We start from the raw sequence: 27,164 nt of genomic DNA, 5'->3' as shown, positions 1-27,164 counted from the left end.
ACATCTCTGTATCCATTGATGTTTTTACCATCAAGACTCTATTTTTTGACTTTATAGCAGTCACCATACCAAATGGGATGTGATTTGCTTTTGACCTATTTATAAGAGCTATATTGAGACAAAGACATGTCACATGGATATATTTTACTGGGACATGTAGGCAATATTTTTATTGAAGTATAGTTGACAAACAATATTGTATTAGTTTCAAGTGTACTACACACCAATTAGACATATATCTGCATTATAAAATGACCACCCTGATAAGACTAGTAATCATAAGTCATCATACAAAGTTATCACAATATTATTGACTATAGTCCTGTGCTGTACGTTGCATCCCTATGGCTTTTTTATTTTATGACTAGAACTTTGTACCTTTTAATCTCCTTCATTTACTTCACCTGCCCCCAACCCCTCCGCCCTCTGGTAACCACCAGTTTGTTTCCTATGTCTATGAGTCTCTGTTTTGTTTGTTTGTTTATTTTGCTTTTAGATTCCAGACATAAGTGAAATCATATGGTTTTCTTCTTTATTTGTCTGGCTTATTTCACCTAGCGTAATACTCTCTAGATCCATTCATGTTGTCGTAAACGGGAGGATTTCATTCCTTTTTATGACTGAGTAATATTCTATTGTATATATGCCACATCTTCTTTATGCAGTCCTCTATTGACGGACACTTAAGTTGCTTTGATGTCTTGGCTGTTGTAAATAGTACTGCAATGAACATAGTGGTGCATATGTCTTTTTGAATTCGTGTTTCTGTTTTCTTTGGGTAAATACTTAGAAGTAGTATTGCTGGATCATATGGTAGTTCTATTTTTAATTTTTTTGAGGAAACTTCATACTGTTTTCCATAGTGGCTGCACTAATTCACATTCTCACCAACAGTACACAAAGGTACCCTTTTCTCCACATCCTCGCCAACACTTGTAATTTGTTGTCTTTTCAATAATAGCCATCCTGACAAGTGTGAGGTGATGGGTCATTATAGTTTTTATTTGTATTTCCCAGATGTTTGAAGACAAATATTGTTAAGAAGAAAAGATAGTAAAAATAAGACTATTTTGAAACATTTTATTTTATTTATGTAATATTTAAAAAGTGGTCTTAAGCTTCATATGCTACGTTAGTTAAAGGATTCTTTCTAAAGAAAACAAAAGAATGGGGAAGATGAGACTATTATATTTGTAATTTTGATTTTGATAAAGAGTGCTATATTTTAGTTTAGGAAGGCTGCATTTTACAGGTGATTAAATAACCAACCAGATTCTTCAGTAGAAATGAATATATATCTAGTAGATGTCAGTCGCAAATATAACAAATTGATATTGGATTAATCAAGTTGACTTTAAAAATCCTGAAGTTAATGAATATCTCCACCTTCTCTAAGAAACTTAGAACATGTTTACCTGAATTCATACTTACTAGTGGCTAGGCACTGAATTGCATTCCTCCCAACTTCATAAGTAGAAACCCTAAGCCCCAGTGCAATGGTATTTGGAGACAGGGACTTTGGGAGAAAGTCAGCTTTAGATAAGGTCATGAGGGTAGGGCCTTCATGATAAGATTAGCGTCCTCATCAGAAGGCACACTAGAGAGCTTGCTCTCCCTCTTTTTTTCCTGATATATGAGGACACAGCAAGAAGGTGGCCACCTAAAAGCCAGGAGGAGAGCCTTCACCAGAAACTCACCATGCTAGCACCTTGATCTTGGCTTTCCAGCCTCCAGAACTGTATCAAATAAATTTCTGTTGTTTAAACCACCCAGTCTATGGTATTTTGTTAGGAGAGCCCATGTTGACTAAGACACTAGTCCTTCATATCATTATTACCTAATATTTTAGTTCCGTCTAGTTTCCTCAACTGTGTGTGTAGGTATACATATATATTTATAAAATAATACATATATTCTATACTTATAAGGAGTAATATACATTTACTATATGTTAGTTAAGCTTATTTGTATATCTTTACATGTACAATAATTTTACAATCCTTGCTCATTCACAGGTTTATGAGGTTAATCTCCTTGTATCTTGCACTCCTTTTGTTCTATTTCAGTCTTTTAATAGTTTTTTTAAGTAGGTACATTACAGTAAAATTCTGTGTTAGAAATTTTGTTTATTTTTTTTTTTTTTTGCTGAGGAAGATTGGCCCTGAGCTAACATTTGTTGTCAATCTTCCTCTTTTTGTTTGAGGAAGATCCACCCTGACCTAACATCTAGGCCAGCCTTCTTCTATTGCATGTGAGTTACCACCACAGCATGGTCGCCGACAAGCAGTGTAGGTTCATGCCCAGGAAATGAACCCAGGCCGCTGAAGCAGATTGTGCTGAACTTAACCACCAGGCCATGGGGCCAGCCTTGAAATTTTATTTATTTCTCTCTCTTTAATGACAGCTTATCTAGACCGATATTCTATATTGGCAGATATTGCCCATCTGCCCATCAGTAAATAATCTTCTATTATCTTGTTTGCTCTTTATTCTGATGAGAAATTTATCTTTCATTGTATGTAATGCCTTTATTTTCTGACTTTTTTTAAGAACTTATTTTTTTGTTTGGTTTTTGGTATAGGTTTACAAAATACATTTAGGAACAGATTTATTTTATTCAAGTTAGATATTTTTCTAAAATCTTGGTATCATTTCTTTTCGGTTTTTCTTTTGGTTTTTTTTTCCTATTCTGAAAAATATTAGTGGTAAATAGATTGCAAAAATGAATACAATTCTCACTCCTCCCTGAATCCTTATCATCACAGTGTAATTTTTCAGGGTATCAAAATGTAAAGTCTATCTCTCTACCTCTTAAATCAGATCTGTTGTACAGTCTCTTTTCATCCATGAAATGTAGTGGAAATGACGTAAATCCAGATGTAACTGAGGCCTCAAATTCTGTGAGCATTTCCATCTCTTTTCCTCTCTCTCTGTCTATATCTCTGTCTCATCTGCATCTACCATGAGAACAAGCCTATCATCCTATAAGGTGATAAGAGAAAATATAGACTAGAAATAACTCTTAGCTGAGGCAATTCTACACCAGCCAGCCCCCAGCTATTGCATCAGATGACCACAGATGCATGCGTGACCCCACTTTAAACAAGGTGACCAGGCTCATGTAACCAGGACTACCCAAGCACTCAGAGACGTCTGTCCTGAATCCTCATCAGTTTTCACTTGGAATACTTCTTATGTCATATTCTCCCTAATGTTTCCTCTGAAACTCTTATTAATTATAGTCTATGCCTATTCTTTCAGTTCTCCATTTATCCTAACCAGTTTCTGACACTCTCATTTTATTTCTAAGTGATGCACTCTGGGTAATTTCCTCAACCTATGTTCCTAGGCATGAGTTCCCATGTCAGCTATGTTTAGTAACAATCTTTCTTTAATTGATTCTTAGTTTAAACTCAAGACTACAAAGGAAAAAAAAGAAACCAAAAACATAAGAGAAAATAATGAACCCCAGATTCATAAAATCTAAGCCATAGAGTAAAAACCAAGGACCTGAAGATGCAAGAAGATAGTGATTGAATTATCAGATGCTAGAGTGAAGTCATGTTTTCTAAATATAAACCTTTAGTTACAATATTAACTTGATATAAAATGGACATTTATTTAAATTAGCCACCAGAACAGAAATTTACTCTGTCTTCCAACATCTACATTTTATAGCATTCATCGAAATTTGACATTGTTTTCTGTATATCTCTAACAAATTGAAAACCACCTTGAAATTTCTAAGAAGAACAAATTTTTAAAAATTTCTTTTATTTATTATTATTAAATTTTGGTGAATAAGATTGGCCCTGAGCTAATATCTGTGCCAATCTTCCTCTATTTTGTATGTGGGATGCTGCCACAGCATGGCTCATTAAACAGATGTAGGTCTGCACCCGGGATCCGAACCCGGGAACCTCAGGCCACTGAAGCAGAGTGAGTGAACTTAACCACTAGTCCACTGGGCTGGCCCCAAGATTAACTTTTGAAAGTTTATTTTCCTGGATTGGAAATCCAGGAAAAACGGAGAAATAGAGATTGGATTTTCTTCCACCTTGAAACAACAAAAAAATAGACAAAATTTATGAAACTATATATTTCAAAATACTAGACATCACCAATGAACAACAGGGACCCCTAAAATACCAGAAATAAACAAGGCAAACACAAAAATGGTCTTGAGAGAGTTTCCAAGAGACTGTTCAAGGAAGGGAACATAGGAGAATTCCAGCAGATTCCCTGAATTGAGAAGACAGAATGGAGAAGTCAGGGAGAACCAAATGGCTAGAGACTGTAGACCAGACTATTGGTGAAGAGAGAGCTAGAAAAAAACAAGACTCCAGAAATCTGCCACAGGCAATCCTAGAGAAATTAGTTGAGTATTAATAAGCACATGCATGTAAGGAAACTATCAGATGGCAGGGACAGAAGCAGCAGTCAGGGCTAGAAGTGACAGTGATTGACATTCACACAGGGCCGAGCACAGTTTCTCTTCCTACTAGCCACACTGGAAATCCTTCTGACTCAAGGGCCTTGAGCTGAAAATTAAGAAAGATGTTGCCTCAGTAGGGGGGAACAATAGCCTGAGACTAAAGGCTGTTCTGGACCCTCACAACACCTTGAAAACAAGACAAAAACAAGCAAACAGTTTTCATGTGATTCAACTGCATCACAGAAAACACTCAAGAATATTTACAGAAATACAAAACCATCAAACACCCAAAAGAGTAACATTTCTAATCTTTGGAATCCAATCAAAGATTGCTGGGAACGCAAGATGTGGCAAAATATAGTTCACAAATAAACTGACTCATAGCTCTTATAAATATTAGAGTTAGCACAAAAGACTTTAAAATAAATACAACAAAATATAATAAAACTTCCATATGTTCAAAAATAAAGTAAGTGTATGGAATATATAAAAAGGCCTATATTGTATATCTAATGATGAAAACTTCAACATAAGAGACAAAAATTCATTGGATGGGATTATGGGTAGAATAGATATTAGGGAAGACAAGATTTGTGAACTTCAGGATAGAGTGATAAAAGTTATCCTAAATCAAAAATAGAAAGAAAACAGTTTTTTTAAAGAGTAACTGTAAAACAACATTAAGAGCTTAATGTAAATATAATTGTTGTTCTTGTAGAACAAGGGAGGGAGCACAGAAAAAAATATTTGAAGAAAAAAAGGCAGAAATGCTCCAAATTTGCTAAACATTATGAAGCACAGATGAAGAATCTCAACATATACCAAGTACCAGAAACATTAAGAAAACTACAACTTGAGAGAGTTTCTAGTCTGCATTGCATTCCAGGAGAAGCCTAGTGGAACTATATTACCAAATTGCAGAAAACATATGCTAAACAAAACATATTAAAAACAGTTAAATAAAACAACAACTCTAAACTTTCTAGAATAAAACATAAGATAAAATGTTCATGATCTTGACTAAAGCAAAGATGTGTGAGATCTGACATCAGAAGTATATAATCTAAATCTATCTTTGTCTATCTATCTACATGAAATATATGATAAGAGAATAAAAAGACAAGTGACAAACTAGGGCAAATTATTTGCAAACCATTTTTCTTACAAATAACTTGTATTCAGACCACATATGTAAATTTCAGACTCCATGATAAAGAAACAGGCCGATAAAAATTAGGAAAATATTTAAACAGACGTTTCACCATAAAAAGATATATGGAGGCAAATAAGCATCTGAAAATATGCACAACAACATGTCATTAGAGAAGTATGAAATAAAAGCACAATGAGATACTTCTCCCCGCCCACCATTAAAATAGCTAAAAATCAAAAAGACTGATCACATCAAGTGTTGACAAGGATGGGCAGGAACTTGAACTCTCATACCCTACTGGTGGGAATGTAAAACTGTACAATCACTTTGAAAAACAGTTAACATACGTTTGCTATATGATGTAGCCATTGCACTCCCTGATGCTTATCAAAGAAAAGAGATAGTACATGTCCATATGAAGAGTCTACGTGAATGGGCATAGCAGCTTCATTTGTCATAGCCAAAATCTGGAGACAACCCAAATGTTTCTCAACCGATGAATGGTAAGAAAATACTCATATATCCATACAATGGAATAGGACCTGGCAATAAAATAAGTAAATAACTGTTGGTACATATTCCAATATGGATAAATCTAAAGATAATTATGCTTAATGAAAGAAGGTAGACAAAAAGCAGTTCTTGCCATATCATTCTATTTATAAAATTTCTAGAAAATAGAAAGTAATCTATAATACCGGACACCAGATAAAAAGATAAGAAGGCAGAGAGGACTAAAAGGGAGGGATTACAAAATAGAAAGAGGAAACTTTTCCAGATACTGGTAATGTCAACTGCCTTGATAGTGTTGATGATTCCACAGTTTTTACTTATTTTAAATCATATCAAATTGCATACTCTAAATAGGTGTAGTTTTGATGTATTAATTATACCTCAATAATGGAGTTAAAATTATTTACAATTAAATGAGAATATGAAGACATGTGATAATCCTTCGGTATATCTTCTTCGTCTATAACCTCCCCTCACCCCCGCTTGTACTATTGTTTAATTAAGAATCTCCTAGATCTGGGTCTTTGGAAATTGATATCTGGCTGCAATGATGCACACATTTACTAGGCAAACGTATTAAAGAAAAACATGCAGAGAAAATGGACTTCCTGAAAGGAGAATTTATAATGTTAATTAGCCTAAATTGAAGCAGCAAAAGTTATGTACTAGAAGAGCAAACATCATTGGAGTATTTTAAATATGAATTTGAACACAAAAGGGGGAAAAAAGACAATAAGATGGTTGCTAACACCAAAGGAAAAAACAAAACAATAGTGTGTATCCAAGTGTGGATTTAATTTGTTCGATTTTTTTTTTTTTTTTTTTTTGGTGAGGAAGATGAGCCCTGAGCTAACATCTGTGGCCAATCTTCATCTTTTTTTGCTTGAGGAAGATTGACCCTGAGCTAACGTCACTGCCAATCTTCCTTTATTTTGCATATGAGACACCATCACAACATGACTTGATGAGTGATGTGTAGGTCTGTGCCTGCGATCCAAACCCACAAACTCCAGGCTGCTGAAACAGCAGCCATTATGACGCTGGGGCAGACTCTAATTTGTTAGATTATCAAGACAACGTTTCATGCTTTTATTTTACCATGAAAACAAACAAAAAAAAGAAGGCCAACATAAACTGTAAGATAATTTAATTTGCAACATACAAAAATGGCTCTTAAAATGATTTTTGATTCAAATTGTGTGTAAGAATCAATTACAAGGATATATATGGAAGCTCTTTATATGCTGAAAGCAAGTGTGCATGGAAGAATTTATTTTCTGCATCACTTTGAAGAATGCTTCACACATAGGTATTTAAAAATGCTTATTGACTGGACTTGATAGATTACTAACTTTATACATGATTTTGCAAAATTTGATAACTTCCTTCTATGTTTTCAACTGATGGCTTGAAGATTTGCTAAGTATGTATGTAGCAATCTTTGAATTATTTTACAAGTTCAGGTGCAATTTAAAATGGGCTAAGTTCTAAAGCATAACACTAACAATAGTCCCTACTTATACTGTTTTCTACTTGGATCCATTTTAACACCCATAAAATGTAGTCAAATCCACGCTATCTTCCATTCCCTAGAGGCTCTACCAGGGAGGGCTGAGGATGTGTCATCTACTAAAGGCTCAGGAAGTTAACGTTTTAGTCCCAAACTCTGACTTCTATTTCGTGTTGCTTGTTTGGAAAAGAAAGAGCTATTGATACTACCTTAAGAATAGAAAGATATTCTGGAAAAGTTTAATGACATAGCAAAAACACTAACAAAGTTTGAGACAGCAGAATTACAGAGAGATTTACACATTTAATCAAACAGTGAAATTGGGAATCATATTGTCTTCCTATTTTTCCCTTGATGTAAATAAGTTACCAATTAAATTAGAACGATATCCAAATAGGTTATTTATATCATTTTTGGAAATCTGAAAAAGGTTTATCCCATTTACACTGTACTTTTGGGAAATAGATGATGAAAAAAAACACTGAAAAAAAGATATCTTTATTGAGATATTTATATGTGTCATGTATCAAATTATTAACTTCTTAACCTTTCCAAACAAACTTTTTGTTATTGTTGTGTTTTCGTTTGTTTGTTTTTGTAGATGCTATCATTCAGAAATAATTCAGGGGTTTTTGTTTGTTTTTGAGGAAGACTGGCCCTGAGCTAACATTCGTGCCCGTCTTCCTCTACTTTACATGTGGGACGCCTACCACAGCATGGCAGCCAAACGGTGCGATGTCCTCACCCGGGGTCCAAACCAGCGAAACCCGGGCTGCCAAAGCCAAGCATGCGAACTTCACTGCTGAGCCACTGGGTCGGCCCCCAGAAATAAGTGTTTTAATCTTTGTAGCTTATAAGTGCCAGAACTGAGATTTGAAGTCAGGTCTCAGATCTCTGACACCAAAGCCTGTGTTCAAGCATGTATTCTTTGCATTATGTCTGTCCTAGAAGCAGATGAGAAGCTGGATGTAGTGCTTCACAAAGGTCTGGGTGCGTGTGGTGTGTGGTTATCCCACCAGTTGAGAGAGATTTTAGGGATAAAGTCTTGTAGTTACTTTGATGGCAAAAACGAGGTCCTACCTCCACAAAATAATCCTTCCTAGTTCCCCAGAGTCAGTTTACGCATTTTAAAATATAAAAATCCTTTTTATTTAAAGGCACTGTTTAAACTCAATAAATATTGTTACCTAAATCTGACTTCTGAAAGATTAGTTAGCAAAAAGTTGGAATGCCACAACTAGAAGGACCCACAACGAAGAACATGCAACTATGTACCGGGGGGCTTTGGGGAGAAAAAGGAAAAAATAAAAAATCTTTAAAAAAAAAAAAAGTTGAGGTAAGTGGTGGGAGGGAGGGTCAAAGGGGTAAAGGGGCTCATGTGAATGGTGATGGATAAAAACGAGACTATTCGTGGCGGGGCTCATGTGAATGGTGATGGATAAAAACGAGACTATTCATGGCGAGCATGGTGCAGACTATACAGAAACTGATATATAATAAGGTACACCTGAAATTACACAATATTATAAGCCAATATGATCTCAATAAAATAATTAAATTTAAAAAATGTGAAAAAATACCAAGTTGAGTTACTGGAAGGTACATGTTTAGTCAAGGATGAACATGAGATGCATTCCATGTGCTGGAACTTCCTCTCAGTCAATCTCTAATTGCAAAGGGGCCTAATAAATCTGGCGCCTGTTTGGGCCAATTCCCAGCGTTAAAACTACACTAATGGAAAATCACCTTCAATCCATAATTTGGATTTAAAAATTGTGAACATTTTGGCATACATGTGTTATCTACTTATTTTGATGGAGTATTTTATAGAAAATCTTATCTATGAAGAAATTTTCTTCTAAATAGTTTAGCATGAAGCTCTAAAAATTAAAGATATTTTCTTACATAACGACAAGTATGAAACCATTATTATAGTTAATAAAATTATCAGTCGTTCTTTGTTACCTAACCCTGTCTAAACAGAAATATCTCTGTTTGCAAATAGAGTTTTACATTCTTGTTGTTCCAAACAGAATCCTGAATCCAAAAGTGAAACTCGATTGAGACGGTCTCTTAAACTTTTAAGAAAATACAAGTTAATGTCAAATAACTGAATAAATCAGAATTCTCAAATGAAATAAATATACCATTAGAATAAACTCAGGAACTGTGTTTATCCCTGTAACCTGGACCAATGAAACTTTATAATAGAAAGGGACCTGTTCAAGAATCAGCATTTGGGAAGCCCCACTTCACTCTATCCCTAATTATCAAATGATGAGCCTGAGGCCCAGAAAGGGTATATTAATTACTCAAGATCACACAGCTAATAAAAGTCAAAAAGAAGAGCTTCCAGTAATGCTTGGAACTCTGGACTCTCAGTTGAAGATTTTTGACATTATTCAGCTGAAAACATATGACCAGTGATTGAAATGTTGACCATTATACAGTATTTAAGTATTTTGCTCAGAATATAAATATTCAAAATATGACAATTTCAACATATGATTGAGAAAAGCAAATAAAAATAATTTACCCTAAATTACCAGCTACAAAATATCTAATAACAACCTCTGTTGAGGGGGTGCTGAATCTTATGTTTGAAATTTTATTTTGTGTGTTCTAAGCTAATATAATAGAGAAGTTTTCAAAATCAAGCTCTCAATCAAAGCAATGACACATAGGCATGCAGTAAATATTTTTCTGTTCAAAAATGTATCTTCGATATGATAATGAGTTCTTTTGGGAGATTATCAGACTTGTCATCTGCACTCAATGTCCCTGGCTCCATGACCACACTGGACCAGTTTCATAATTTCAACGGCAGAAAAAAACAACTAAAAGATATTCAGATAAATTGCTTACTTTCACGATGATCAGAAAATCTCAATTTTTCAATAGTTTTAAGAAGATTAAAGAAATTAATTTAAGCGTAAGAAACGGACAGAATCTCATGTTTGGGACTAGGTAAAAACAAAAATAATAAAGTTTGCTTATGATGATAAGTAGATGCAATATTATGTTTCTTGACGCCTTATGATTTTCAAAACTTCTGAAGTAAGAAAACTTTAATTGAATTTGAATTACAGAATGTATTTCTGTAATTTACAGAATGCATTATGTTATTATCAAATAAATTTTGTCACTTGCAAGGCCATTTTCTCTGCACTCAATTTTTAAAATCTCATACCAAGAGGGTAAATGAAGAACCTAGTTAATCTCCCAAATTAAGGCCAAAAAAATGAGAGAGATCTCAACTTTTTTTTCTTCAATTTATTGAGCCATTAAGCAACAGATTTGATATTTGGGTCTAACTGCATAAAGCAATAGTTTGACAGGAGACCTCTGAACTTAAAGATCCTAGGTTTTGGCTTGGTATTTCACCCGCTGATTTACTGGTGCCCAGGAGTTACATTAAATCATAACTAAATGGCCATTTGTTAGTAGATATGTCTTCAGTTCTGCACAATGGCTTTTCTTGTCCTTGCAGAGCAGGCTTAATAAATAAAAACCTACACTCATGCTAAAATTGGTCTCAAACTTTATTTTACCTTCTTACAAAACAATCTGGATACACCATTTTTGCAATAATGTTGAAATAGACGGCATTATGTTGTAGTATTTTCTAGTTTAAAACAAGTAAAGCCATATCAAAGGAGGTTCTAAAACATTTTTATATCCCCATAAATATGGCTGGATTTGAATCCCAACACAAATGTGACCGAAAACAATTTATTTTTCTGAGGTAAAATAGAAATCACAGTCATGCAAAGGTGCAAAGAACAGGTGGCAAACAGGCTAGTTGTGATACAAGAGAAAGTTCTAAAATTATAGCCAGAAAACCTAAGTGTGAATGCCCACTTGATCTAGATTGAGTTGTTTAATAAGCTGTTCTCTAAATAAATGGAGACATTTATACCTACCTTTTCAGATTTTTGAGAAAACTCCCTGAGATAACCAACGTACGTTGTGGTGCCCAGCACAGCACCTGACATTCTAATTACCCTAAAATGCTGATGAGGTTGAAAAAGGTGATCTGAGATAGGCCACAGGCCCCTTTTTAAGCATGCCACACCACACGTAAACTCACGTACATAGATAAAGCCCAATAAAAACCTTCATGGGCCTGTCGTAGAACAGAAATCCTCATTATTTAAGTCATTCCTTGGCAATTACTTTGTAGGGATCTCTGAATCTTAATTGCAACATGGAATCGAATTTCAAAAGAGAGTAATGGATAGTTAATATATCAGTAGCTAATAATATCACCATTTTTGATTTACAGATAACAAGACTAAGAGAAAAGGACACAGTGTTATTGAGATGCTGTGATTGTTGTTGTTTTAAGGGGGGGGGGGGAGCCGATGGCGAGCTGGAGAATGACTATTGCGATTTGAGGAAGGTTGAGCAGAATTATATGGAATTATGGAAAATATCCATAGATTCATAAAAGTGGTGCTAAATACAAAAGGTGGTACATCCAAAGGACAGGGGCTGACTATACATTTTGGCCTTGAGTTACTTCTATATCAATTGTCGCATATGTAATTAACAAAACACTTACAAATGCAGCTGTGTTTTCTAAATGATCCACATTTCAGTATGATTGTTTTCTATCCTTTTGTACTTGTTTTTATTTACTTCAAACTCTTTTGAGTTGCAGATCTATTGAGAACTTAATGAAAGGTATGCAAACTCTAGGCAGAAAAACGCATAAAAAAACAAAATTTTTCATATATTTTGAAGGGATTTGAAATAGAAGCGCTAATAGTTTACCTGAAGGAAGGCAGGAAGTACAAATGGAAAGGAGATAATCATGAATCCATAATTAGAAGAAACCAATAATTCTACATACCAGAGTGCCACCACCACAGTACATATCTAAGTGAGTAAAACCTACACACTTCCACATTCCTGACGGTGAGGAGCAAAGGGTTGGTGCCATAAGGACCCACAGTCAATCCAGGCTTAGCTTCTTCAACAATAAAATGGAGACAATACAATCAAATTATTCTAAATATTACATGAAATTGTGTATCCCAATCACCTAGTAAGTGGCTTAGAGTGACATCCAATAATTTATATGCATAAAGTGAAAATATCGGGCATTTGGGAAGTTTTTCTTTAACTAAGGAACCGTCGTATGGTAGGTTAACCAGCTACTCTACACCTGGAAGCTCAGCTCTCTTTCTTGAGCTAAGGTCCGCCCAACATCCTTCGGGTATTCTCTCGGTGTTCTCATCCAGTGGAGTCATGTCAATTACCGTTCATTCCTTCACAGTCAATGCCTTCTCAACCATCCAGCCTAACAATTTGTTAATCTAATAAACTAGTTCATGTTAATGAGCCAAGAGTCAAGATGTTCCTCCCTCATCTGTCACCAAACCTCTACTCTCTTATACTCCTTTGTAAATTTTAGGAGGCATTCTATTAAACTAATTCTTCACCACTTTCGTCCCTTTGTTGAACTCAATTAATAGTTACTAACCTGTCTAATGCTGAGTAATGTGCTTTCCCCAGAGGGAGGGGAGTTTCAATTGGTGAGGCAGAAAGGTAGAAAACAAATATAAATAAATTAAGAGCACTCTCCTCAATTCAGTTAGCTAACTACAGTTGTGAAGATAACAGACTCAGTAAGAAGGAATTGGCATTCTGTAAGGGCGAGCCAAAAATACATTTTTTGGAAAAGAACAATTTTAGTAGTTTAAATCACAGCACTTAGGCATTATGACTTCCCAATAATAAGTAGAGTTTAGTAGATAATTATACAATTAAAATGGAAAGTAGTAGAATATTTAGAAATAAGGAGATGTTTGAGGAAATTTGCAATTGACCCAAAGAAGATATTATACTTCAAAAGGTTCATTCATCTTTTTGAATAGGTAATTAATTCTTTTACTTTATCTTCCAAGGAAGTAAAATTGTTTATAAATACACGCTAAATGCTTTTTATTTGATTTATGTAAATTAAACTTTAAGTGTGTGATCACTGAAATAAAGAATGTTTTTTATGAGGTTATTTTGTTAAGAAGTTGAAGTTTTTGGTGAGATTTGAACTACTGAAGAGATACATTTAATGCAGACAAGAAGAAGGCTATTTCTTCCAGGAGACATGTTTCAAAGAGATGACACTGTGGAGTACCCAAAAGGGATAAGTACGTGACTTCAAGCCACGTGAATAATGCTGCTCACCAACAAATATGTAAGAAATTTGAAAGCATATAATCACGTTCTTCCTCCTAAACTGTCAGCTTGATTCCATCCCTCAGAGGACGGAGGTGCTTATAAATCTACAATGGCTACATGAGAAGAGAAAAACGTTCATCTAGAGGCACAAGCACAAACTCTCCTTGCCATGGACCCTACTGTCCAAACAACGGCAGCAGAAGAGCTGAAACTGTCAAGGACTACTTCTCTCTCTAACAGGGTAGTCCCTGATGTTCTGTTTCAGAATTACTTCTCTCTGGAACAGAATACATACATCTCAACATCTGCAACTAGAATCCCAAGTTCTTGCCAGTTCAAACCAAACACACACAAGCAAATCAATCCCAGTTGGCCCACTGTAGGAGGAGGCCCCATGCTGATTGTTTGGCATCACTTGTTGATAAGCTTTACTCGTCTATACTTAAGAATACAAGTGTAAGCAAATGTTGAACTTAATATAATCACATTTTTTTTGTTTTAGTTGTTATTTTTAAATAACTGTATAAAGTCCTATAAAAATCATGCCATTTCCATTTTATCGAGTTCTGGAAAGTAATAATCATACCTACATCATAGGGTAATTTCAAGGAGTAAATGAGTTTACAAACCTCAATAACTTACTCGGCACCCTCAGTATTAGTCACATGTAAAATGTAGCCATGGTAATGAGTACAGAATTATACAAACTATTACATATTGCCTTTAGACAATTTACTGGGTTTCTTTATGTAATCATATAAAGAACTCTTATTGGACTGAGAAAGACCTATGGAAAAAAAAACCTGAAACTACTATCAAGTGAGTACAGCAGACAGATTATATATTTTTTCTAATGTAAATTGCATAAAATAGTAATTGCAGAAATTTATAGAATAGAAATATATTCATACATTTTTGAGACGAGCAAAGGGAAGAGTAAATATTGAATAAGTTAATCAGGTAAACATGCGTTACCTAATTTTCCTATAATTGTAAAAGAAAAAGTAATCCACTGAAAACGGTATGAGATCAATTTTGAGTGTCAATATGTATAAATCATGTACTCACATTCATTTCATTTAAGTAAATAAAAATTATTTATCTGATTGTCTACCAACCTGGGGATAATTTTTCAAAATTACGGAACAGCCCTTAACGATTTTATAACTTAGAATGCAGTTTGCAGTTTGACTCCACTAATCATTCAACAGGTGTATTTTGAATTATATTATGAAGACAGTTTGATCATTAATGTAAGGTAGACATGTGTCTTCCTGAAAATTGTCTTTTGAGGAAAATTTGGATGAAAGGTTTCCTGTTATAAGGTACAGGAGAGCAGTAGAGTATGAACATTCTTCTGAAAAGTAAGTCTATATTATGTAGGACACTGCTGGATGTAAACCAGAGATTTAAACAAAAGGATGTAGAGTGAGAGGAAAATTACAAACATAGTAACCAACTCAGTAGCAAAAATTGCCTCTTTCAAGGATATTAATCCTTAGTCTGTCTTCATTCATTAATACAGACATTGTCTTGATATTTAAGCCCTCGAACGTTATGTTTTACAACACAGTTTCATGAAGCACTTATGAGTCAAAGTTTAAGAGACATTTAATATAAGGTCCACATAAAGACATGATTAGGCTTTAACAGGCAAAGGCAATCAGTGTAAAATCTCTTCTTCCAGTTCTCTCTCTCTCTTTTATTTTATAAGTTGCAATAATGTTTTAATCTGACAAATGAATTTAGATTAAATTCACTTGGTGAACCGTATCGTATTCTTCCCCCTTACATTGCATAGATCTCTGATTAAATTGGACCTAAAACTTGCACTAAAATTAGAAGTCTAATTAAGCTTTACCTTACAAGATAAATTTTGTGATGTTCTACCAGCTCTAATACAACCCTTTCCGAAGGTGTGTGATGGAATTTAGCTCCCACGTGCAGAGCAAATGATTCAGTGTAAATATAATTCTGTTTACAATTACCTACAACCTTAAGGATAATACTGTAAAATAGAAACATAATAAATAATTTAATAATAAATTATGCATTAAGCTTTTAATTTTCAAAGTTATGCATTTTTAATTCACATCCTAGGGCATAGAAAATGATGTGAATTTTTTCACAAACACACACACACTCTGTTTTTCCTGTAATGATGAAGTACACTCATGACGATAGGTAAAGTCTGGTTTATTTGTAATAAAGTAGTTTATTTATCATTAAGATAATTAAGCCATGTATGCCACAAAACCTTTCATAACACAGTTTCTGTATGTTGTTTGTTTTTACTCCCATGTGTTCTTGCATCCAAAAAGGCATTTTCAAACACGCTTTTTTTGTGACACAAATAAATTCTGAACCTATATGATAAGAAAACCCAGACTTGCTCAGTTTCCAACATCATCAAGGTTGTAGTGTCCTGAGGGAGGACTCTGATCCCTCAGAGAAACCATATGACAATCATTTTATTTCCATCACATTTTTAATATAACAGAAATTACGGAGAAAAATTTACCTTATGCTTCACTTTAAGAATGTTTGGTGTTATATTTTCTTCTTATAAACTGCTGTGAATGGGTTCTGAAGGGAAGAAAAAGAAAAATATATGAAAAACTTTTCAACACATATCATACAAATGTATGCATAGTTATAAATAATATAAAACACAGTTATTAAAAATTTCTCCATACCAATCAAGAATCCACTTTATGAAAACATAACAGGGGATGGAGAGCAAGTACACTTTCTGAAGAGGTAAAATATGGAGGGGCTTGAACTGTTAGATTTTTGGGGGGCATTTTTTTTTGAGACAGACACTCCAATTAGAATGTCACTTCTCTCTGTTGTGCACCGTGTAATTTTGGACAATTCAGTTGTGTTCTCTGAACTGTTATTACTTCAACTAATTAAGATAGATAAAATATGCCCCTCGTAGAGGTCTGAGTATTAAGTGCTATGATCCATTTGAAGCACTTAGTATTGTGTCTAATGCACAGTTAATATTAAAATACAAAGTATTAGTAGTGATGATAAATAATGATAAAATATTGGTGATAATAGTAATTATTAATAATATGTATTATAAGTTCAATAATGAATGTACTGTGATACCAATACAATATGAAAGACAAATCAGACTAGAAAATTAAGAAATAGAGTTTAAGGTAAACTAAAATGTGATGTTTATAACAAGGGAGTTTTGTAAATCAGTGGGAGGTGTATTATTCTAGGATTGTGATAATTAGGAATTTAATTAAATTAATAATATGTTTTCATCTTATAATGTGCACAACATAATGTCAGTTGTATTGAAGTATCAATACTGAAAAGATAATATTAAAAGAAGAAAAACGAAAGACAAGTGTGTGATCTTAGAGGGTAATGAAGGCTTTTCAGAACCTAAAAGCAAATTGGCATAAGAATTCTTATTAGATCAAATCAGTTTAAGAAGTCCTTAGCTGATAATGTGATTTGATATGACCTCTATTTCCTAAAATGTTAAAAATGACATTTGTAAAGATAAAACAGATGCCTCAAATATTTTAGGATTAAGTTAACAGGGATAGATTATTCATCTGACAATTATTCCTGAGAACTTATCTGCTAAATACCATTATTTCTACTGAGGATACAGTGGTGAACACAGGAGATAAAATCACCTGGCCATGTGGTGCTTATATTTTGGGGAGCAGGAAAGGTGGAGTAGCAAAAATGTATACCCTAATAAGTAAATATCTATTGTATGCCAGATCATCATAATTGCTATAAAAAAATCAACAATGGGGCCAGCCTGGTGGTACAGCAGTTAAATTCGCATGTTCTGCTTTGGCGGCCTGGGGTTCACCAGTTTGGATCCCGGGTGCAGACATACGTACAGCTTGGCAAGCCATCCTGTGTCAGGTGTCCCACATATAAAGTGGAGGAAGATGGTCAAGGAAGGTAGCTCAGGGCCAGTCTTCCTCAGCAAAAAGAGGAGGATTGGTGGCAGATGTTAGCTCAGGGCTAATCTTCCTCAAAAGAAAAAAAAAATCGACAGGAAGGGGTTAAGAATTATTGATATTCATCCAAGGAGAAATGTCAAGATAGATGACTTTGACATCTGGAAGAAATATTGGAGCTGAAGAAAACTATTGGTAACATACTGCGAGTTTGAAAGTGATAACATAAGGATGGATTATAAGTGGAAATGAAAGTTAAAGATTGGTCTCCTTAAGGTCAGAATAAGGATAAGGAGCAATCTTTGAGAAAGGAAAATGTGGTGTGATGTCCTGGAAGTACTGGGAGGAGAAAGAGATTTGAAGTAGTTTGAAGATCTCAATTATCTATAAATCCTCTATCTATCTAGCTATCTAGCTATCTACCTACCTACCTATCTATGTACCTATCGACCTATCTATCAAAGCAAAAACTCTCAGATTCCTTTGGCACACATACTACTCAGAAGCTTCAGGCTCCCTAAACTGCCTATAAGTGTGTTCTCTCTTGCTTATATTTTGGAGTTCTAAGCATTTCAATATGGCCTTTCCTAAAATAAGAGGTAGGTGGAACCCAGTGTGATTGATTTCTAAGTTTGATTTTAGGAACTAGTTATGACACAATATTCAGGTGCCCTGCTGTTAGGAGGGAGAATCACTCATTGATAGTGCTTGATGCGTGGCACCACTACCACTCATGTGTGCCTGATTTGAGTGGAGGAGCAACAAGGGTTTCCAAGGAGTAATTTTTCAAAATTAAGTAATTTGAATATTCTATTAGAGAGAAACTCCCGTGTGAGCACACAGAGATCTATTCATGTGTGGCTTACATCTTCTGCCAAGGTCAGCCTGGGTCTATTGGAGATGAGGCCTAGAGCATATGGCTGATCATTTCATCTCTGCTCCACTGCTAGCACAGAAAAAGCAGCACTCTCTTTCATGTGTATGGCTAATGCACAGGACTGACTCTAACTGTGACACAGTCCCCTAATTTAACTGTTTAAAATCTGGCAAAAGAAAATTATAGTTGTTAGCATATTTTTAACTTAACTGTTTAAAATCTGGCAAAAGAAAATTAGTTTATAGTTGTTAGCATATTTTAAAGATTTTATTTTTTTCCTTTTTCTCCCCAAAGCCTCCCAGTACATAGTTATATATTCTTCATTGTGGGTCCTTCTAGTTGTGGCATGTGGGATGCTGCCTCAGCATGATTTGATGAGCAGTGCCATGTCTGCACCCAGGATTCGAACCAATGAAACACTGGGCCACCTGCAATGGAGTGCGAGAACTTAACCACTCGACCACGGGGCTAGCCCCTATAGTTGTTAGCATATTGAAGACTATGCTGTCAACCAGGAGATATCACCGTGAATAACAACTCCATCTTCTGTGTTGCGTACATTTATTGAAATCTAAAGGAACAATCCAGTCAAATACTTTCTACAAAGGATTTATAATATTTTGTCCTTATTAAGAAACATATATTTCTCTTTCACATTAAATCACAGAATCTTGTCTCTATTTCAGTTATTCCTATGTGCCTAATATTTTTAAGTGTAACAAGTATTTTAGAGATAATTTCAAGTACTCATTTGCACTTCTAAGCTCTTAATTTTTATAAAGTATACTTCTAACTAGAGAAGGAATATGTTAGAAAATACTTACGTAGTCACATAAAATATATTCTTGCTTACTATAGAGGTGACTGGCCGAAAGCTATTCATACTATGTTGCAGTCCAATGGATTTCAATTGACTCCCTAAATTATAGGCTTATTATATATTTACAAAAACTGAACTCTCTGCAGGTTGCCCAAAAATAATAGAAAAAGAGGTATTGCAGCATAATACAACAATACTATAATCTTCTGGTTTTATTTTATGTTATTAAGAGTTTATTGTTTTAGAGCAGTTGAAGGTTCACAGAAAAATGGAAGAGAAGGTACAGATTTCCCATATACGCCCCACCCCACACATGCATAGCCGTTATCAACACCCCTCGCCAGAGTGGTACATTTGTTACAATTGATGAACCTGCACTGACACATTATGATCACCTGAAGTCCATAGCTTATATAAGGTTCACTTTGGGTACAGTACTTTCTACTGGTTTGGACAAATGTTTGACAAGTATCCATCATCATGGTATCATACAGAGTACTTCATTGCGCTAGAAATCCTCTCAGCTCTGACTATTCATACACCTCAACCCCTGGCAAACATTGAATATTTTATAATTTCCATAGTTTTGCCTTTTCCAGAACATCATATTGTTGAAATCAAATCATAGAAGATTTGCTTCTATCACTTAGTAATATGCATTTAAGTTTCCTCCATGTCTTGTCATGGTTTGATAGTTCATTTTTCAGTGCTGAATAATATCCCATTGTCTAGATGTACCACAGTTTATTTATCTGTTCCTCCACTAAAGGACATTTTGGTTGCTTGCAAGTTTTGGCAATTATGAATAAAGCTACTATAAACTTCTGTGTTCAGGTTTTTGTGTGGAAAGTTTTCCACTCTTTTGGGTAAACACTAAGGACTGTAATTTTGGACTGTATGGTAAGGGTATGTTTAGTTTTGTAAGAAGTTGCCAAACTGTCTTCCAAAGTGAGGGTATTCCCACCAGCAGTAAATGAGAGTTCCTATTGTTCCATATTCCCACCATTGCTGTTGTCAGTGTTCTGGAGTTTGGCTGTTTTATGTAGAATGTATCTCATGTATCTTATCTTCTAAGATAAGGGTCTGATATTCTAAGTGTTTTATAGATTCCAGTGTATGGTATCTCATTCTTGTTTCAATTTGTATTTTCATGATGACATATAATGTAGAACATTTTTTTCATATGTTTATTTGCTATCTGCATGTCCTCTTTGGTGAGAAGTTTATTAGGTTTTTCGCTCATTTTTTAATCAGACTATTTTCTTACTGTTGAGTTTTAAGTGTTCTTTATATATTTAGAATAAAATCCTTCATTAGATAAGTCTTTTGCAAATATTTACTTCCAGTCTGTGGCCTGTCTTCTCCTTCCCTTGACATTGTCTTTTGCAGAGCAGAAGCTTTTTATTTTAATGAAATCCGGCTTATCAATTATTTCTCCCATGGAGTGTGCCCTGATGTTGTTTCTAAAGAGTCATCAACACATCCAAGGTCATCTAAGTTTCTCCTACATTATCTTCTAAAAGTTGTATAGTTTTGTATGTTTTGTATTGGTTTGTGAACCATTTTGAACTAATTTTTGTGAAGAGTGTGAGGTCTGTGTCTAGACTCATTATTTTATATGTGGATATCCAGTTCTTCCAGAACCATTTGTTGAAGAGACTATTTTTTCTCCATTGTATTGCCTTTGATCCTTTGTCAAAGATCAGTTGACTATATTTATGGAGGTAAGTTTATGTCTCGTCTTTCTATTCTGTTCTATTGATCTTCTCATCTATTCTTTCACCAATGTTGCACTTTCTTGATTACTGTAGGTTTGCATTAAGTCTGGAAGTCAATTAGTGTTAGTCCTTCAACTTTGTTATTTTCCTTGAACAGCATGTTAGGTATTCTGGGTCTTTTGCCTCTCCATATAAGCTTCAGAATCAGTTTGGTGGTATTCACAAAGTAACTTGCTAGACAATTCTGGGCTTTTGATTGGGGTTGCATTGAATGTGTAGACCACGTTGGGAAGAACTGAAATCTTGACTATTTTTAGTCTCCCTATCCATGAACATGGACTCTCTCCATTTATTTAGTTCTACTTTGATTTTGTTCATCAGAGTTTTGTAGATTTTTTCATTTAGATCTCATACATATTTTGTTGGATTTATACTTAAGTTTTTCATTTTTTTGAGTGCTAATATAAATATTATTGCATATTTAATTTTAAATTCTACTTAGTCGCTGATGGTATATAGGAAAGCAATTGACTTTTGTATATTAACTTTGTATCCTGCAACCTTGCTATAATCACAATTAGTTCCAGAAGTTTTTTGGGAAATGATTTCAGATTTTCTATGTAGACAATCGTGTTATCTGCAAACAAAGACAGTTTTATTTCTTCCTTCCCAATCTTTGTACCTTTTATTTCCTTTTTTTTTCTTATTATGTTAGCTAGAACTTTAAGCAGATGTTGAAAAAGAGTAGTGAGAGGGGACATCCTCGACTTATACCTAATCTTTGCAGGAAAGCTTCAAGTTTCTCACCATTAAGTATGAAGGTATAATTTTTTGATTGTGTCTTTTAAGAATCATGTCAACTCAAAGTAAGAATTCGTGCTTTTCTTTTTCTTCATTTTTTTTTTTAAGAATCATAATTTGTCAGTAAGAATCCCAGAAAAAAAATGTATTTGAAGATTTCTGTTGAAGTAAGCTCCTCTCCTCAGGTCATGTCCTCCTCCCAGGAAAGCTCGTATTCGATAACTGATTGTCACTGAGACTTCGTCATCATAAAGACTTGGTCTTCTCTTTGGAAGTACTAAAGGGTCATTCCATTATCAGAATTCCCCATGTAGTCTTTTGAGACTTGTTTGCAATTACCTCAAAACTTTACTTCTTCCTCTGCCCAATCCTACTTTTTTCTTCTCTTTCTTTACAGATATTTTCATGTAAATATTACTGGGCAATTAATCTCCTGCACATTAACCTCCATTTCATAGTCTTCTTCACAGGTAAGTCAACCTGCAATAAGCCCATACACTCTGCAACTTTACTGAACATATGGTGGGAAAGCAATAGGTTCTGAAGGCAGATTATTTGCTTAAGAACCCAGGTTAGGTATATACTAGCTGAACGACTGTCAGCAAGTTACTTATCTTTTCTGTTTTGATAAACTCTGATTCTTTGAGCTAGAAGCTGCCTTGAATGGACTTAAAATAATACACTCCATGAGTCAGCTGAGTCATAAACATGCATAGAGATGTGATACATCAGCTTATGTTTGGGGTCAATTTATTGGGGAATTTCCACAGGAATAATTTGAAATTAAGGCAAAGATTTACCCACAGAAAGATTTATTAGAGAAGTTTTTGTGAGGAAGAAAAAGTTGAAAATTATATAAAATATTTAAAATTAGAGTATGGTTATACATAGCCAATAAAATTATGTCTCAGAAGATTTTAAGGACATGGGGGAATGTTTATGATAAAATAGTAAGCAGGTACATATGAATATTACATAGTTGATACCAGAAAACATGTACTATGCATAGAATATATCCCATCTACACCTGGACCTGATTTAGATTTTGGACTTTGAGCTGATGTTTTAATGGAATAAAACTCATGGGGACCTTGGAAGGAGTGAATATAATTTGCATGTCAGGTCTTGAATTGTTAAAAGTCAGAGGGTAGTAAATTTCTCTGCCCTGCTGTACTGGCCCTGTATAATCCTCTCTGCATCAGTGTGGGCAGGTCCTAAGAATATGACAGGATAGTCAGTTCCTGATTGTTAAGTTACATCAGACTCCTGTATAGCAGGTTGATTCTCCTGCTAGTGTTGCAGAAGTAGGTCGCCATGTTTGCTGAGGACTTGAGGACTACCTCTAGGAATAGAGAGAGATGCCTGGCTGACAGCCAGCAAGAATATGGGGTTTCAGTCCCACAGCTGCATGAAACTAAATTCTGCCAACAAAGAATAAGCTTAGAAGAAGATTCTGATCCTCAGATGGCATCATAGTCCCCACCAACTCATTGTTAGCCTTAAGGGAGCCAGCTAACTCAGGCCTGGACCCCTGATTCACAGAAACTATGGGATAACAAATAAATATTTTAACCCACTAAGTTTACGGTAATTTGTTCACAATGATAGAAAACCAATAAAACTACCTTCAAAGTGATATTAGAAATGAGTGAATTTCTAACTCCACTTTTTGACTTACATAGTTAAATGTAACTCCATTTATTTTAGCAACCTCCAAAGATTTTTCCCTTCTGTATTATCCTTTTGAGAAGGTTAATATTTATCAGTAGAACTTTTTTTTTAAACTTCAGATACTTTTAGTGTTTTCACTTTAAGACAGGCAAAACAAATTTTGAGAAAAACAGAATGAGTTCAACAAATAGAGCATTTTGAATTTAAAAATAAGGCACTTTACTTAAGAAATGCTTTTATAATCTATTTGCATTGATCATTATAATGCATCCTTTACTTTGATACTTGCAATGTGGAAACTGACTTATTCCATCAATAAGGATTGCTAACAAAAAGTCATACACTCAGAAGTTTAACTTGTACTTGCAACATAATAATGACAAAACAGAACATTTTGACTAACTCACATTGGAAAGTCATCAGCAATACCACTCCACTATGTAATATAATTAGGAGTGCAATGAATAAATAACCCTTTGCTCCTTGATACAAGGTGCTACTCGTTCATTAGTATAAGGGTCATTTGTAAGCCAATTTTGTTATTACCCTGAAACGACATTGTTGTTAAATTGTGATAAAGGGGAAACCATAAATTGGGAAAGAATTTTAATGGTCATTATCTTCATTAGCTAATGAGATGTGCTAATTATGTTCTTAAATGACAATGATTTAGTAGCCCTGGCATAAAGGGCTCACAGAGCAATAACTAGGCCAGTCTGTTTCAATGTGTTTTCACAGTGTTGGAAGGCACATAATAACTGAGAGCCATAATTATGTTATGTATAATATTATTCATTAAAAATGTCTAAGTTATGTCAGATTTTATGTTGTTTTTCCATATCACATATTTACATAAAGTCTAGGATACTAAAATTGTGACAGAGAAAATTGCATTAAGGCTGTGCTTCTTGTAGTTTGATCCCTAGACCCCTGGAGATCCCTGAGACCCTATCAGGAGACGTGTGAGGTCAAAACTATTTTCATAGTTATTAAATGTTATATTTACTGTTTTCACTGTGTTGACAGTGGCATTGATGGTAAAAGACAATGGTTGGTATAAATGCTACTTCCTTAGCATAAATCAAAGAAGTGGCTCCCAACTGTACTAAGATTTATTATATTCTTCAACCCTATACACTTATAGGAAAGAAGAAAGAAAGAAAGAGAGAAAGAGAAAGGAAAGAAGTAAAGGAAAGGAGAGAGGGAGGAAGGAAGGTAAAAAAGCTCACTTTCTCCTAGATAAAGGAAAAATATATAAATAAATGTGTACCCTTGAGTACATATCATTTTCATATTCATTGTGAAGAAATAGGAAACACATATGAAGCATTTCTGCTGTGGTGTGAAGTGTGATGCTCAGCTCCAGGAATAGTGTATGTGTGGTTGTTTTGAGTTATGAGCTGTGAGCTAAACTAGCTGCTTTTTTTCAGAGAATACTATTTTTACTTGACCTAGTGGTCAGACAAACTGTAGCTACTTATATCTGCCTACTTGTGACAGTTCCTTGAATATGAAGAGAAGGAGCCTGACACTTTAAAGAAAACTCATGGTATTTGTTGCCAGATTCAATATTTCAAACAAAAATTAAAATGTTAAATAACTTGTATCTATCCCCATGAGTTTGACAGCTTTCCAATTCATAAAGACTTTTCTGATGAGACTATTGGTAATATTAGCAAATCTGATTCTTTATTAATAAAATTTTTCAATACTTGGAAGATCCGCACATCTCAGTGAACTAATATTTCTCCAATGACCAAGGCATAATGTTACAAAATCATGAGTAGATAAAAGATTTTTCAGTTGTTGACTTTTAGTGTAATATCAAAAAGCTTCACAATTATCTGAAAAAAGATTAAACTGCCATCTTTCTCAACTACATATCTGAGTGAGGCCAGATTTTTTTCCATCTACTTCACCTAAACAGTATATCATAACAGATTGAATGTAGAAGCAGATATGATAATCCATCTGCCTTTTGTTAAGCCAAACGTTAAAGAGATTAGGGGAAAAAAAGTAAAACAATGGCAAAATTATAATTAATTTAAAAATTTTCTTTTTATTTCTAAAATAGTAAAAATTGACTTATATAAGTCATATAAAAAAGATCTTTGGGACTTCAATTTCAAGACTCTAAGGGGTCCTGCCTCACTGTAAATTGAAAATCCGTAGATGCTGACCTCTTGAGGAAAAAAATATTGAAGAGTAAAATAATATAGTTATGAATGAGGTTTTAACCTACATGAGCATTAAATTAAATAAGCTCAATTCTGAAAGTCGTGATCATTAGAAATACAGTGACTATTTAGCAATATGGAAGAAAAAATGTATTTGCCTCTTTGCTGGAAGTTGGTATTGCTTGGGTGCTAGGAACAAGACTGAGATTTGATATGTCCCTTCAATTTCTGCTGTAAAAAGCCTGCTTCGATGATAGGATAAGACTAATCCAGAATGTTTTTAATTAAGTGTTAAAAATTATTTTAAAATGCTAAGTTGAGAAAGGGCAATAGTTTGAAATTAATGCTGAAATAATTACAAAAGATTTGGAGTAAATTGGACAAGATGAGGAATTAATTATGTTATATAAGTAATTTCATCAAAACAGTACTGCTGTTAGTATAGCATAAGCAAAATCAATGATTTTATTTATGAGATCTAGAGACATACATTTAGTTAAATTTAAAATTAGAAAAATACTTTCAGCAATTTTTATCATTTTAATATTTTATATTAAATGAAATACAACTGAGTAGGAAAAATAACTTTTGCAGGAATAGACATTGTCTTCAAATATGCTTTTAGTATTCGATTTTTTAAAGTAAAAGTTACAAGTGGGAATTGATTTTCTGTGGTTTTAAAAGAAAAATTACAATGGTTGTTCTATTGTCCATACATACTACAAATATGCACAACTATACAAAAAAATAGAATTCCTTTTCCAGAAATAGGGCCAACTAGATTTCCACAAAGCAATTCAAATTCTGGGGAGAATATTAGAGTAAAATATTAGACACACCCAGGATCTGGTACCAAGGTACGAAATATTCAGATAGGAGAGTGAGCCATATAGGAATCTATGAGGTATTTCTCAGTGATTCTGCATATTAATACGTATGAACTTGTGGGGATCAATCTCTGAGGACAAATCCCAGGGCCTTCTCATGGGGAGACACCAAATAAGAAACAGGCACGCAAACAGACAGACAGCAAAAGAACAAACCCACACACACACCCACTGAAAGGGCTACAGTTTCAGAACAATGTTGAAGTAGAAATATAACAACTCCCTCTGCTCCTAGGACACGAGGAGGAAAATAAAGAGAAAAGAAACAGAAAATTTCCCATGAGGATTTATAACATGCCCAAATTCACAATATTAGGTGTGATAGTTTTTTGTTTAATCCAACATCAAATATTGTATATTATTGATGATAATAAAATAAGTAGAAGTAATTCTTTAGCTAAATGCAAAAAATTGTCATGTTAGATTAAAAAGTATAATTGAAAACTGTTTAAAAGAGATTTACCTGAAACAT

At 34.2% G+C, this 27,164-nt stretch overlaps 1 protein-coding gene across 3 annotated transcripts in view; it reads right to left on the bottom strand.

Annotated features, from left to right (window-relative positions):
- The window catches only part of CDH18 (cadherin 18), a 909,359-nt gene that overhangs the window by 632,258 nt on the left and 249,937 nt on the right, over positions 1–27,164 (bottom strand). For all 3 annotated transcript variants that reach the window (XM_044779466.2, XM_044779468.2, XM_070519846.1), the window contains exon 2: positions 16,319–16,383. The gene's annotated coding sequence lies outside the window, so the exon portion shown is untranslated. The remainder of the gene's footprint in view (positions 1–16,318; positions 16,384–27,164) is intronic.

Source organism: Equus asinus, chromosome 10 (genome assembly GCF_041296235.1).
Source record: "Equus asinus isolate D_3611 breed Donkey chromosome 10, EquAss-T2T_v2, whole genome shotgun sequence".
In the NCBI taxonomy this organism is placed as follows: Eukaryota; Metazoa; Chordata; class Mammalia; order Perissodactyla; family Equidae; genus Equus; species Equus asinus.
The sequence above is the reverse complement of the archived record's forward strand: the minus strand, read 5'-3'. Positions and strand labels throughout refer to the sequence as shown.